The sequence below is a fragment of the Sphaerodactylus townsendi genome, linkage group LG04, assembly GCF_021028975.2.
Source record: "Sphaerodactylus townsendi isolate TG3544 linkage group LG04, MPM_Stown_v2.3, whole genome shotgun sequence".
Classification (NCBI taxonomy): Eukaryota; Metazoa; Chordata; class Lepidosauria; order Squamata; family Sphaerodactylidae; genus Sphaerodactylus; species Sphaerodactylus townsendi.
The window spans coordinates 90339084-90355163 of record NC_059428.1 but is presented as its reverse complement, the minus strand read 5'-3'; positions in this window follow the sequence as shown (position 1 = coordinate 90355163).

Sequence of the window (16080 nt, the reverse complement as noted above, 5' to 3'; positions counted from 1 at the left end):
TGCCTGTAGCTTAAAAAATGATTCCCTCAGTGACTTTTGTTAGGCAACCACATGATTCTGGGCTGTAGTTTCTGTGACTAAAAGGCAGGGAGGGGGGCAGGACCCTTTTCAGAACTCTTTTGTCTTGGGAAGAGGACTCACTGTGTGCAGGTCTAGTAGTAAGTAACCACTGGTTAAATTGATACTACCCAACTTGCATGACTCAGCTAGGTCTGACTGCTTGCTATTGTTCAGCAGGAGCAACCTTATGAATGTCAATGCTGTATAGTGGGTAGAGCTTCAGAGTAGGTATGGGAGATCAGGCTCAAATTCCCATCTCACTATGCCAACTAATTGGGTCATTATACACCAGTCACATACTTCAGCCTAACCTACCTCACATGGTTATTGTGTGGATAAAATGGAAAAGATGATAATAATGTGAGCTGCTTTGATTCCCAGGGTGAAAGAAGGTGGGATATAAATGAAATAAATAAGTAATAAATACAGCAGAATGTGGGAGGCAGATAAAAGGTTAGTTGGTGAATGGCTGTGAAATTGAGACTATAGCGGGGGAAAGGTAAAGAAAATGGGTTTTGGCATGGGGAGGAAAAGAAGAAATAGTTTGAGGTAGGGGGAAAAGGAGAAAGTGAAATGCAACCCACAAGTCCCTTAGGGTTCCCTAGCATGCAAATGGGTCTGGTCCTGTGGCCAGTATCACAAAACTTGACCACAGGTTTCCTTGGTAGAGGCTGTTGGACGAAGAGAAGGAAAGGTTAAGACAGAGAGGTTGATAAAGGTTGGTTGCTGTTGAGTGGGAAAGAGACAGGGTTGCCAACTCCAGACTAGTAAATTCATAGAGGTTTGGGGTGGGGGGAGGGGGCTGGGGTAGGAAGAGACCATAGAAGGGTACAATGCCATATATTTTACTCTCTAAAGGGTAATTTCTTTTAAGGGAACTAGGGTTACCAATCTTGATGAGAGCTGGACATCAGCCAGGATTACAGCTGCTCTCCAGCGGCAGAGATCAGAAATCGCAATGGCTGCAATGGAGGGTGGACTGAATGGCATTATACCCTGCTGATGTTGCTTGCCTCCTCAAGCCTTGCCTTTCCAAGGCTGCACCCCCAAATCTCCTAGAGTTTCCCAAGTTGAAATTGACAACTCTAAGGGGAAACTGATATGTGTAGTTGGGAAATCTGTTCTGGTTCCAGGAAATACCAAAGCCTCACTAGAAGAAGAGAAGGAAGCAAGAACAGGAGAGTGGCTATGGGAGCTTTCAGCAAAGGAATACAGGAAATAGTTGGGAGGAAGAAATGAGATGCCTCCTACAAGTTCTTCCAGGTTCCCAGATGTACATGCAGAACTACAGGGGTTTGAGGATACCTTAATTATATCTGCCAGGGTGAGGCCCTTTCTGCGCAGCAAATGCATAATGGGTTGCAGTTGTGATAAAGGAACCCATTTTCCTGTTTTGGTGTTCACATGCATCTGTACAGGCAGCGATTGGAACCCATGGAAACAATCTGGGGCCCTTTCCGCACCGCAATGGTGCGAGGGTGCATCAGCGTAAAAGATGCCAATGCACCCCCCCGAGAACGTTCACATGGACTGTCCCGGGAGGGCAGCAGGCGGCGTTGCAGCCTTCACACAGGCTGCACCGTCCCTGAAAGCTTACCTCTTCCCCTGGCCTCCGGCAAGTCGCAGAGGCCAGGGGACACGCCCCCACAGGCTGGAGCGACAGCTCTAGAGTCGCAGGCCAGGGGTGTGTGTCCCCTGGCCTCTGCGATGAGCTGGAAGCCAGAAGACGAGGTAAGCTTTCAGGGATGGTGCGGGGGACATGGTGCCTTCCAGCTGCTGCCGTTCGCATGGCAGCAGTTGGAAGCCACTGTTTCCGGAAAACCTCGCTTGGGGAGTGAGGCTGGGAAACAGCGGCTTTGCGCCGCTGGGGGGGGAGCGAGGGCGGTGCTGTTGCGATGCAGCAGTGCCTCCCATGCGAACAGCTCCCTAGGGATGGTGTTTTTGCCGTCCCTAGGGCGCTGTTTTTGGCCCATGCGGAAAGGGTCTGGGTTACTGTCTTCGCACAGAGATGCATCTATTTTTTAAAAAATTACTTCCCACACATCCATAGCTATGCAGACATGCACAAATGTACCCCCACAGCCATACCGATGTCTCACAATATGACCAGCTGCACCTGCATAGCTATGTAGATGCAAGCCACATTTTTTTAAAGGGAAAAGGGAGACAAATAAAGTGAATCCTGCCTCACTGTTTGCTCAGGAGCAGCTCCAACTGGGGATTTTTGAAAAAGGATTGCTTGTTTAACGATTTTAAAAAAACTTGGGTTGGGGTAAATAACATGGAGGAGACTTGTTTTGGGGGCGGGATCTGTGTGAAGTCGCCCCCCCCATATTTAGCATCCTACATCCATGTTTATTGGCCTGTGTGGAAGGGACCTGAGTGAAACATGTTTGGCTTGCAGAATTCCTTAGATGTTTTGACTAAAAGAGGACCCCAATTCACTTTAGATTAAATATATGAGCCAACTCTATATTTCTGTGTCAGAAATTCATTACATCTGCAATAAACCTCATTAGCCTATGAAATGCCATTTCATCAAGGCAGAAGTTTCAAAGAGATGTTCATTCTTCATGTTTACACAGGATTAGCATTTTGGGCATTCAGTGATGTTGTCGTTCTCTCAGCTTTGTTTACATCATGCTTTAAATCCACAAAAGGTTGTAGGTTTATTTTGTCGATACTTTAAAAACTGAAGAAACTATTCGGATTTTAATGCACATTGTGGTAGTACCTTCTATACTGATGCTCCTTAGCAATATTTGTCTCTATTTATAAAACACATGTATGCATTTATATAGTTTTGAAAACACATATATATTTCATAAGGCATGTATTTTAAAATAGCAGTACTTTTAACAACAGAAATTGCAAGAATAGACAAGAACCCCCCCATAGTCTTCTTTCAATATTTTGTAAAAAAAAAATAATCCTTTCATTTCTAGTCTCCCTAATATGTTGGAAAGATTAAATTATAGCATTTTGCTTTTCGATTGCTACTTGTTCACAGTCAGTAATTTCCTTTTGTTCATTCGTGCATTTGGGGCAAAAATTATCTTCCTCCTACATGTTTGACTTCCAGCAGTTGTTTTAAATATTTTCTTGCATTGGATTTTCAAAGAGAATGAGGCCCTTCCTATTTTTCCATTGTGTTATCTCTGTTCTATGGCAAAGAAAGACACTAGCTCCTGTTTTACAGGATTTTGTGCTTGAGACCTCAAGTGGCTTTTACTCTATTAACACAGATAAATAACCCAAACAATTCATATATCTATAAAATAGCATTAGGACTAGATTTTTTAAAAATCATCCTGTGACAAGTGTTTCTAACTCATAGATTTTAGAATTTTCCCTATGCCTTTGAAAGCTGCAATGACAGGAAGTAGAATAACTTGCAAACATTTCCCTCTCAATGGTCTATTCCTCACTGAGGATTAGATGCGCGCTTGTCACGCAAAATATCCAGGTTTCCAGCAGAACTCCCTACTGCACCAGCGCCGAACACATTTTAATCCCATTTCTGGTGCCTCCCCGCCCCCCCCAGCACGTGTTATTTTAGAACCTGGAAGAAAGTAGCCCTTTTCAAAAAACACATTGGCAATCTAGGAAGGTGGGGAAGTTGTGGGGGTGAATCTGGATTCATTTTTCCCGCTGCTGGTATTGACGTGGAACCTCCCATCCAATGTGAATGCAGTGGGGACTTCTGGTTAGTGGTGGCGACTGGCGGATGTCTCCAGAGAGAGCTCAGGAGAATCGTGACCCAATCTCAGCAATCCTAAGAGAAGAGGGTTGCAAACTATCTCTCTACTGGCAGAGAAGTTCTGGAGAATGGAGGAGGGGATTACAGGCTGAGTAGTTTGGCATCCCCTACCCCCAGTAAAAGCGAGAGAGGGTCCGCCATATCGGGACAAGCCAGCGCCATCTTAACTGCCATAGAATTTCGTGAGATCATATGAGAAACAAACTAAAATTAGATACCTGGATCCTTCAGCCCAGGAGAAGAAAACTAGCTGTGACAAAGGAACGCATAGATGATCCATCAGTTGGATTGACTGCGAAGGTCGAGCAACGAGCCTGAGGGAACGAGCAACCGTAAGGGCTGGACAGCCTCAGAACAAACGTTGCGGACGAGATCCAAGCAGAGCGGAAAAAAAAGCTGAAAGTGCAGACAAGCCGGAGACGCGGAGACGCGGAGACTGCGGAGGTGAGAAGAAACCACTGGGAAGGTGGGGTGAAGAGCAGGAGGAACATTAGAATATCACTAAGATGCCCCTTTAAGAACACTCCCCACCACGAGACAAACCGGAAGAGATAGTGCAAAAATACTGGAATGCACCTTTAAGAACGTCTCTCCAGCCACGAGGGAAACCGGAAGGGAAACAAACAAATAAACCCCAGTCACTTTAACAACAGACAGGAAGTGAATTAAATGGAAGAGAAGCCATAGAGAGAAGAAAGCTAGACGGAATAGAGTAAATTTTAGACCGAATAGCTAAACAAAGAATATGGCGACTGCCTGGTGAACACGGAGCTAAAACAAACCGGTAGGCAAACGGACTTTATTCTAAGTAGCTAACTAAATAAATATAACAAATATTGCTGCCTGGGATCACCCCATAGAGCAAAATAAACCATGACCACCAGAAAAAATACAGGAGAAAGCAAAAGTACAAAAGTAACAGTGAATTTAGCAGGAGCAACACCAGAGAAGCCTCAAGAGAGTGAAACCAAAATGGACAAATTAGAGCAAATGCTAAGCTCTGTATTGCAATTACAAACTGAAACGAAGGAACAACTAGCCAGATTCCAAAAGGAGACAAAAGAACAGTGTGGGAAAATAGAACTAGAAATAATGAACATCACTAAAGAAGTGAAGGAAAATTCCAGCCATTGCAAGAAGATAGATGAGACCTTAAGCCAGATAAAGACAGCATTAAACGAACATGCAGATCATATAGAAGAGATAGAAGATAAAATGGACATATACAAAGAACAACAAGGAAGACAAGCAGAATATATAGCCATGTTGGAACTCAAACAAAAAGAGACTTACCTGAGAATTAGACGTTTACCTGAAATGAACAACGAAAATTTATTAAAACGCATCTTACCATTGCTACAGGAAGTTTGGAGTCTTGAAGAGGATGATGCAGTCAAAGAAATAGATAGACTGTACCGAGTCAACTCAAAGATTGCACGTGACAAAAAATTACCAAGAGACATAATTATAAATTGTGTCCGGAAAAGTCTCAGAGACGAGATCCTGAGGTACCACGCAACATCTAGAATTCAATTAGAAGGTACAAACCTGATCATCCTCAAAGAAATCCCTACAATAATTAGGAAGAAAAGGAAAGATTATAAAGACTTGGCTGACATTCTGCGTATAAATAATATCAGATTTAGATGGAATACACCAGAAGGCCTCTCATTTCAACTGGACTCTAAATACTTCAACATCAACTCAGTGGTGAAAGCACAGGACTTTTGGGCAAGGAACACGAAAAACTTGAGACCCACAGACAACCAGGGGGTAAGATTGCCGCATAATGGCAAACTGTAAAATCATCAGCTGGAATGTAAATGGTTTAAACAACCCAATTAAGAGAAAAAAGGTCTTCAGCCAGCTTTGTAAAGACAGATTTGATGTTATTTGTTTACAGGAGACACACATTAACAAAGAAAATGTAAAATACTTACAAAATCGGAAGTTGGGATCGCTCTTCCATTCATGTCTACAAAAAAAGAGAGAGAGAGGGTTAGCGTTATATATCAGAGAAACACTAAAACCGAAAGAAATATATTCAGATATAGAAGCCAGATATTTAATTAATGAGATAACTTGGAATAATGAAAAAATAATGATTGTGGCGATTTATGCCCCAAACAATAATAAAGCTGAGTTTTATACTAAATTGTACAATCAACTAATTCAACTGCACCTACAAAAGTGGATAGTACTTGGGGACATGAATGGGATAGTGGATCCTGACAAGGATAAAAAAACAAAGAAAGGTAAATGCAAAAAACACAGACTGGCTGGAGACAACAAATTGCCTAAAGCTTTCTTTAAAATAGCTAAGAATTTGGAGTTGATTGATGTGTGGAGGGAAAAATCGGGAACAGAGTATACCTTCTTTTCAGGAAGACATAGCACCCACTCTAGGATAGACATGATATGGGCACCCAGATCTTTGAGCTCCTTAACAAAAAAGATAACAATACAAAATAGAATCTTATCGAACCACAGTCCGATTACTTGGGAGATTGGACAATACAAAAAACAAACAAACTGGAACATCAAAGACTGGGTGCTCAGAAACATTAAATGTAAAGAAAAGATAAAGAAAGACCTGACACAATTCTGGGATATTAATGCACACTCAATTAGCAATAACGGAATGATATGGGATGCTCATAAAGCAGTGATAAGGGGGTGTTTACTAAGTGAAGAAATCAATTTGAAAAAACAAAAGGGTGAGAAAAAGAAAACCCTGGAAAGAGAACTATATATTCTTGAAAAGGAATTAGAAAAAAGGGGAGACAACAAAAAAATACAGAGAAAAATTAGAATATGTAAAAACCAATTAAACTTACTGATCACTGATGAAATAACGAAAACAGAAATATATATGAGACAAAAATACTACTCCCAAGGGAATAAGGCTGGAAAATGGTTGGCAATGAAACTTAAAAAAAGGCAAGAAAGGAATATAATTTCACAGATTTCCAACCATTCACAGGCAATTACAGAGGTAGATAAAATAAAAGAAATAATTAGGAACGATTACACTCAATTATACAAAAAAGAAAACATTGACCAAGAAGAAATAAAAAATTACTTATTGAACCAACCACCATTTGAAATCTCCCAGGAAGACCAAAATAAATTAAACAGGGAAATATCCCAAGATGAAATTAGGAAAATAATAAGACAACTGAAAAACAAATCCCCAGGCCCAGATGGGATCACTGCCCTATACTATAAAAATTATGTAGATGAGTTGATAGACCTACTAACACAATTATTGAATGAAGTTTTTGAAGGTAAAACAATCCCTGATTCCTGGAAGCAAGCAGTGATCTCCCTGATACCAAAGCCAACAACAGGAATGCCGGAAGCTAAAGACTTCCGACCGATTTCCTTGTTAAACATCAACTACAAAATATACACTTCAATCTTAGCAAACAGACTAAAAGGCATACTAAACAAATATATCACAGAAGACCAAACAGGCTTCCTACCAGGGAGAACAACTTCTAGAAACGTGAGAACGGTAATAAATATTATAGAAATGTTAAATTTAACACCACACCCTCCTTCAGCTATAATCTGTTTAGACGCTGAAAAGGCCTTTGATAGAGTAGATTGGGGCTTCCTCTTAACATCGTTAAAATACTCAGGGGTAACAGGAAACTTCCTTAAGGGAATAACAAATATATATTCCACACAATCGGCCCAATTAAAAAAAAATAATGTATTATCAGACACATTTATGATTGAAAGAGGAACGAGACAGGGATGCCCCCTATCTCCTTTATTATTTATTATTACCTTAGAACCCCTATTGAAGATGATCATTAATGACAAAAGGATAGAAGGAATTAAATACAAAGGAAGACATTATAAACTAAAAGCTTACGCAGACGATATAGCTTGCTTTATTGAAGACCCACTACATAAAATCACCCAATTAATGGAAGTGATAACAAATTATGGAAGAGTAGCAGGCCTTAAAATAAACAACTCAAAGACAAAAATTCTAACAAATAATTTAAACGATTGGGAGAAACAAGAATTAGGAAAATTAACAAATTTCACTATAGTAAAAAAATTAAAATACCTAGGAATAACATTGGAAAATAATAACAAAAATTTAATCATGAAAAATTATAACACAAATTGACAAGAAATAAAGGGAAAACTAAACAATTGGGGGAAAATGAATATCTCCCTATATGGGAAAATCTAAATCATTAAGATGTCGGTCCTACCAAAAATGATGTATTTATTCCAGAACTTACCTCTAATCACACACGTAAAACTCTTCAAAACATGGGAATCAGACATTAGCAAATTCTTATGGGGGGGGGGAACCCTGAGTCAAATTCAGATATTTAATAGACCATAAAAACAGAGGAGGTTATGGCCTATCTGATCTAGCCTTATACCATGACGCTGCGGCCCTGAAATGGGTCAAGAGTTGGATAAATTTAAAAGATTATGACTTGTTAAACATAGAAGGTTTTAATAATCAAAAAGGGTGGCATAATTACCTATGGCCAATACATAAGGAGAATAAAACAGGAGACAGAATGTTCAAAGAACATATAGTGAAAAACGCTTTACTTAAGATCTGGCAAAAATACAGTAATATCTTCTATACTAAAATACCTAGCTGGTTATCTCATATGGAAGGCTTAAGGATTCGAGATAAAAACAATAATAAAGACTGGTTGACATACAAAGACATAGCTTACAGAAACCAGAATAATCTAATAATTAAACCAAGGAATCTGATCCAGATAGCTGGACAACCTTGTCAATGGTTCACATATTTACAATTACAAAACTGTTGGGATTATGACACAAAAAATTGGGGCATTAATCCAACCCACACAGAGTTAGATAAAATTCTAATAGGAGATGACACTAAAATAATTAGTAAACTCTACCAATGTTTGCTTCAACAAAAAACGGAAAGGGAAGTCATTAAACCCAACATGATTAAGTGGGCAGAAAACATAAACAAACCAATAATGTTAGACCAGTGGCAGAAATATTGGATTAACATCTATAAGCACCCCCCCCCCCCAACACAGACCACTGGGAACATAATTTGAAATTATTTTATCAAAATTATTTATCCCCCACAACACTATCTAAAATTAACAAGGCACATTCACCAATGTGCTGGAAGTGTGGTCGAGAAGTGGGAACCTTCTTCCATCTATGGTGGACTTGTCCTAAAATACAAAATTACTGGTTGTTAATACATTCAGAGATAGAAAAAATTATTGAGAAACGGTATAGGAAAACCCTGTTAACCTACCTCCTGGGCCCAAGCATGGCGGAGGAAACTTTCTCAAATCCAAATCCAAAACCTTTATTAGGCATAAAACCAGTGCCAAGAATTTCAAATACAATAAAAAGATCATTATCGCTCAACTTGCAGTACACAGAGCAAAAACATAGCAACAGCTTCAGAGATTTCAACACTAGAGCTATTTAGAAGCTTAGCCATTTTTTGTTTTATCAGAAAGGAGCATAAAATCCTGTTGGTAACACAGTTCTCAAAATCAGTTCCTGATGTTGTTGTACTTTGGACAATGAAGCAGAATATGAGAAAGTGTATCAGTTGTATCAGGACAAAATTGACAGCGAAGCTCATTTTGTGGAATACCAGAGAAGCGACCTTGAAGATGTACTGATGGAAAAGAGTTACACCTTGCTCTAGTCATGGCCAACCCATCTGCAGTTGTAATTAATAAGTTGTTGCAGGTATATAGCAGGGCTAGATTTTCCTGAGGGATAATCCAGAAAGATATGTTGGAGGAAACAAGAGCTTTCGCGCTTTACTCAGGAGAAAGTGGTACTCTTGATCCAAATAATCTGAGTCTTCAAGCGATGGTAAATCTCGGAGCGGTGAGCATTTCGAAGGGCCTCCCAAGAGAAAGCCAAAAAAAGAAAAGATCTTTTCAATATGTATGCTACCATTTTCCGAAAGACTGAAGCTCTCTCATTTCCTACCAACTGGGACAAACTGTTAGGAGTCGAGTGCAGAAACAAAGGCCTTGACCAAAACTTAAAAGTTACAACCCCATGCCCTTGTTTCTAATAAATGTTGCCCTGATTCCAGAACAAAAGAACACCATAGGAGGGACCTTTACAATGCGAAGGGTGCCAAATATCTTATATAGGAAATTGGATTGGATGCTTTCCAATTTCTGAATTGCCATGCTTGAATCCCAGATGGGGATACCATACAAAAGGTGCTGGAGCCACCTTAAGCGTTAAACACCTTCAACGCTGCTGGTATGAATCTACTACATTGATATTAAAGAATTTCAGTACTGCCTTTAGCGGATGAGAATTTTTTGCAGGCTTTAAGGGGTGTTATCTCGTGTGTGGTCCAGGTTGACTTATGATGGAATATTATCCCAAGATATTTGAACAATTTAACTTGCTCAATGTCAGCACCTTGGATAGACCATCTTGAAGGTCTAAAAACATTGGAAAAAACCACAATTTTAAGACTTAATTGGGTTAATGACCAACCTGTTGTTTGAACAGTATTCACCACACTTAGTCAGCATGTTTCTGAGACCAGATCTTGTTCTTGATAATAAAACTGCATCATCGGCATAAAGGAGAATAGACAGAGGCACACCATTCAGATAGGGGCAGTGAAAGTTGAAACTATTCAATGTGGGGGCAAGATCATGCAAAAAAAGATTAAATAGCATGGGGGCTAATACACACCCTTGTTTTACCCCCTGAGAAACTGGTATTTTGGGTGTTAAAGATCCTGATGGTGTACACCTTATCTGGCAGGTGGGATTCCTGTAAAGAGATCTAATTAATAGGAGAAGCCTAGGTTCAATTGCGAGCTTCTGCAGGGAAACTTTCTCGAAAAATCAGCTATATTTATTGTCTCATTTGATAATAGCAGCTCGCTTAGTTCTGGCAAAACAATGGAAAGAGATATCAATTCCGGAAACAGAAGAATGGAAGAACAAGGTCCAGCAAATGTTCATGCTGGACAAAAGATTTCACCAAACTTTTTACCAATTGATTATTGAACGATTTGTTATGTATATAGCATTAGCAAGGATTAACATTTAGCATTAAATATTTGCTTTCATTATTGTGTAACCCCTAAATATTTAACCGTCGAGAAGACTGGTATTCATTAAGTATTAAGGAAGGAATGTTTGTTTAGACGACTTAAGTATTAATTGTTAAATAACATGGGGAGATAGAGAATTAACTCATATCATTAGTTATAGAAAGATAATATGTTGACTATATACTTACCGCTTAGGAACCAAAATACAAACCAGAGGATTTGTAATCCAAAGAAACAGCTAGAGAAATCACTGCATAGAATCAAAATAGTTAATTGAGACTGAAGGAGAAGTCCATCCTTTCTTCCCTTTTCTTTTTCTTCTTCTTTCTTTTAAGGTTAATATAATGAAATACAGACTGATGATGACATTAATTTGATATAAACTTTTTGTTTTCTTAATATTGTAATTTCTATATCTTTGTTTACTTTCCCTCTCTAACCTTTATCCTTTAACTTTCTAACTATTTACTAATACGATATGGAAACGATTTTGATCATGAGGATGTTTGAACCTGGTCCTTATGTTTTAATCAATAAAGATGCTTTAAACAATATGAATGCAGTGGGCTGTGCGCGATGCGTGTGCAGACTTCTTTTATTTTGCAGACCGAAGATCCACGTGGATATGAAGCAACATGGGGCCTGTTTTGACTTATTGACTGAGTAGAAGGCAGTACAAAGCAGTGCTTCACGTAATATCCACGTGGATCCGACTACATGGAGGTGCACAGAAACAGGCTTCGCTTCGCTTTAATGCTCACGCAAACGTGGATCCTCAAGGTTAAAAAAAATCCCGCCCCAACACAACACAGCAGCCAATCAGGATAGCCACTGAGAGGATTGCGTGTTCAATCTGCCTCAGTAGGGAATCCTTAATTGCTGCTGCATTTCTGGGAACAAGGATCATTTGGGGGGCAGAAGCTGCAGTGGGAATGCTGAAACCATGCTCAAAAGGTCTCGGTTTTCCCCAAACTGATTAGTATCTACATTCATTTTTCCAGTGAGGAATCGACCAATGTATTCCCATGACGCATAGTAAAACAATGGCATTCTAGGTAGTTTGCAATGGTATGAGAACTCTGCAGAACAGATAGATAACTGAGATGCATATCAGTCATTGCAGCTAATGGTAATGCTGTAGGCCTCACCCACCCTGTAGTCCTGTTATATATATACACACATATATATCTCCCCAAGATATTTACTCTTTGGGATTCACTTTTTGAGGAAGACAGAGTAGTTATCAGACTAAAATTCAATTGTCGCTACTAAGAGTTTGCCCTGGCACACTGTTTGCATTTTTTTGTTTAAGAACATAAGAACAAGCCAGCTGGATCAGACCAAAGTCCATCTAGTCCAGCTCTCTGCTACTCGCAGTGGCCCACCAGGTGCCTTTGGGAGCTCACATGTAGGATGTGAACGCAATGGCCTTCTGCGGCTGTTGCTCCCGATCACCTGGTCTGTTAAGGCATTTGCAATCTCAGATCGAGGAGGATCAAGATTGGTAGCCATAAATCGACTTCTCCTCCATAAATCTGTCCAAGCCCTTTGCCCCAAAGCTATCCGGGTTTGCAGCTGGCCATCACCACCTCCTGCAATGGCAGCATATTCCAAACACCAATCACACGTTGCGTTGAAGAGGTGTTTTAACTTTTATTAGTCCTGAATTCTTCCCCAGCATTTTCAATGAGATGCCCCTGGTTCCTGGTAATATTGTGAGAAAAGAAAAATGTCTCTCTGTCAGCATTTTTCTTTACCCACATGCATGAATTTTTGTAGACTTCAATCATATCCCCCACCCTCAGCCGCCCTCCTCTCCAAACTAAAAAAAAGGAGTCCCCAAAGCGCTGCAGCCTCTCCCTCATAGGAAGGTGCTCCAGTCCCTCAATCATCCTTGTTGCCCTTCTCTGCACTTTTTCTATCTCCTCAATATGGCCTTTTTTGAGGATGCGGCGACCAGAACTGGACACAGTTACTCTCCAAGTCTTGGTCGCACCACTGCTTTATATAAGGGCGATGACAATCTTTGCAGTTTTATTATCAATTCAGCTTTTCTAATGATCCCCAGCATAGAGTTTGCAGCACTTTCACAGCTGCCATGCATTGAGTTGAGCATTTCCAGCTGGGACTATCAACTAAAGGGCAGCCTAAATCCCCTTTCCTGGTCTGTGACTGATAGCACTGACCCTGTAAGCGTGTATAGCCGCTGAAGTTTTGGATTTTTTTTGCCTCATATGTGCATCGCTTTACATTTTGCTACGATTTGAACTGCATTTTGCCATTTCTGGAGCCCACTCATCAATGAATTTAACTCCAAAGGTCAGCGGAGCTCTTAGCGCACTGAAATCCTTTGTGGTTCTCACCACCCTACATAATTTGGTATCAATCATGCAAACTTGGCCACCGCAGCTACCCACCCTACTTCCAGGTCATTTATGGCATGAATAGGTTAAAGAGCACTGGTCCCAAAGCGGATCGCCAGGGGACACCACTCCCCCACATCTCTCCATTGTAAAGAACTTCCCATTTACACCCACTCTTTGTTTTCCTGTTTCTCAACCAGTTTTAATCCATAGGGAGGACTTCCCCTAACTTATTCCTTCACTTGCTGAGTTTTCTCAACGAAGTCTCTGGTGAGGAACTTTGTCAAAAGCCTTTTGGAAATCCAAGTAGACAATGTCCACCGGTTCACCCCTGTCCACATGCCTGTTTACACCCTCAAAGAACTCTAGTAAGTTTGTAAGACAGGATTTGCCTCTGCAAAAGCCATGCTGCCTCTACCTCAGCAGGTCTTGCTTTTCTACATGTTTTATATAATTTTATCTTTAATGATAGATTTTCCATACTAATTTACCAGGAACAGATGTCCAAACTGGCTTGTCCTGTAATTTCCTGGGTCCCCCTAGATCCCTTTCTTAAAGATTTAGGTGTAACATTGAAAGCCATCCTTCGATATCAGTCTTCAGGGATGGAGCCTGATTTCAGGGATAAGTTGCATATTAAAGTGAGAAGATCAGCAATGTCATGCTTGAGCTCTTTAAGAACTCTTGGGTGAATGCAATCTGGGCCAGGGGATTTGGTAACATTTAGTTTATCAATGGCTGCCAGAACTTCTTCCTTGTCTACCACTATCTTCGTTTATTTTTCATAGGGCCAGGTCATTCAAAACAAAATGATCATGGGTATTTGAACAGAGGTAGTGTTAGTTATATTGGGGATACTGACAGTCAAGATTGTGCCAGAGACTCCCAGGACATTCTCATCTTTGATTGTGCATACTATTATAAATGTGGACATTCTTAAAGTGATGGAGATTGAGTGTTGGATAAGTGCCAGCAGTGATTGAGGCACACATTTAAAAAGAAGTGCTGCCAGTGCTAGATGATACAAGAAATGCTTGACTAGAAAACCAGGCATCCTTCCCCCATGCTCATTCCTCACAGATACAAATGGGGCAAACCCAATCACTGTCTGTGTAAGTAAGGCCAGTAATACAGGGAGTGCCTTAGTGGTTATCTTGAAAGATTGCTCTTTAGTTGTCACTTTGCTACCCCACTGTGATATATTTGGGACATGACAGCAACATCTTCTGAAGCCCTGATTAAGATTAAGTACTCCTGAGGATGCAAGGGTGACTAATGTCAACACCAGTGTTCAGCAAGAATTATGGTTGTATTATCCAAAGATGTGGTCTGAAACAAAGTGAATTATTGTTAGGAGTTTTAATTTAAGCCAGAGGTGGGTAACAGTGAGATCTTTCCATCATGGATACTTGGATCCTTTTATAGGAGTTTACACCTTTGAATAGTGAGAACCATTTTGACAATATTTTAATTGAGTCTTAGAAAATAATAAAGACTACTATAATCATTGTAGAATGATTAATTCATATAGAGTATAACAAAAAAGTGTTGAATGGACTTTGCAAAAGGTATAAGAATACTAACAGAATTATGCATAACTAGTCCAGAAGATTCAAGAAGCAAAAGAGCTATGCAGAACCAGTGTGTGTAAACTTATAGGTGAGAGGAAATGTCAACTGGGAGAGCACCAGTTCCAGCACACACAGGTGCTTGCATTTCCTACTTTATAGAAAAAGAAGTGTAGCCAGAGTAATGTGGATGATGCTTAGTTTCATGAGAACAATAGTCTTCATGAAAACAATATGTCCTGTCAACTGTTTTAAGCCCCCTAACTGCTGGGGTATCAGGCTGATTTGAATGTTCAGGGATACCTGAGTCCCTCCCCACACAGTCAAAAAAAGATTCCAGTCAATTAGATATAAATCCAAATTTTACCACTCCCTTCCAATTTCCTTTCCCCATTTTTCCCTACTTAGCTAAATTTCATCACTGGATCCCACAGTTACAGAGCTGCCTCCAGGCCCCACATGGAACCCAGAAGCAGTGGCCACAGGCAGCCTGCCCCACTCACTAGCTCCAAGCCTCAAGTGGAGCCCAGAGTCAGTGGACAGCCTGCACAGAGCAACATTCTAGTCAAGCCTGGCTTGCAGCTCTGCACTGCCCACCTACTTTGAGTCCCCCTAGAGCTATCAGAAATAGGGGAGGTCCAGAAGGCAAGTAAAATGAGAGGGGTGACAGGATTGTGTGAGGGGGGAGACAAATGGATTTCCACCCAATCTTCCTAAACTAAAATGGTCACAGGTTAAAGCATCAGCCTGAATTATGCTGCAAATATTCCCCATGATCCAGGGATCTGCTGTTTCTATTCCCTTCACTTTGCTGCCATTTGAAGGGGGGAGGGGCTGAAAAATACCAATACGGTATTTTCCAAGTTTTTTTCCCATTTAGTTTGCCAAACTGCCCATCCCTACTATTCAGCACATTGCAATTAGACTACAGTTTCTTATCATTAACAAAGCTCCATATCAATTCCCTTGTTTGACCAGACAGTAATATCTTTTGTAACTGCTGCATCACTGCATAACAAATATTTTTATCAGTGTATGTAAAATTACTGAGACCCTGATTTGGATTGTCACTTTGTTGCAAACACCATATCGCTATTCCATTATGTAAGTATGCCAGAAAGAGCCTTAACTGGATCAGACCAGAATCCGCATCTAGTCCAACACTCTGCTACTTATTATTACCGGATTCCTTTAGCAGGGCCTCACATGCAGGATGTGAAAGCAATGGCCTTCTGCTGC